Below are 636 nucleotides of genomic sequence, written 5' to 3' on the forward strand. Positions count from 1 at the left end.
TTGATTTCTCTGAAACTTTCGCACCGGTGGTTCGTATGGACTCGATCAGAACTCTGTTAACCATTGCTGCTCAAGAAAAGTTAGTACTCAAACAATGCGACGTGAAATCAGCATTTCTCTACGGGGAAATCGAGGAGGAAATTTATGTACGACCTCCAGATGAAGTCGACATCGAGGAAGGGAAGGTTTGGAAGCTGAAGAGGTCACTTTACGGTCTGAAGCAGTCACCTCGCAATTGAAACAAGAAGTTCAACAAGCTTATCACAACCTTTGGGTTAACTCGCTCTATTGCAGACCCGTGCATTTACTATGGCAATGGTCAGAGGGGGCGTTTACTGCTGGCTGTATATGTAGATTCTCGTTGCTGGACATCAAGAAGCTGTAGTGACTGAACTGCTGGATTTTATGAAGGCCGCATTTGAGATCAAGACCGAAGAACCGACCTATTTCTTAGGTCTAGAACTGAACGACCGGAAATGGATGTATTCGAGTTAATCAAGAGGGTTACATCCGAAGCATGCTTGCTCGTTTTGGCATGGAAAATTGTAACCGAGCTCTCACACCAGGAGTTCAAGTCAAGGAGCAACAAGAAAATGTTGATGAGACGTCGGAAGTTCAATTTCCATATCGCACGGC

This window comes from Wasmannia auropunctata, unplaced genomic scaffold (genome assembly GCF_000956235.1).
Source record: "Wasmannia auropunctata unplaced genomic scaffold, wasmannia.A_1.0 LD336078.1, whole genome shotgun sequence".
NCBI lineage: Eukaryota > Metazoa > Arthropoda > Insecta > Hymenoptera > Formicidae > Wasmannia > Wasmannia auropunctata.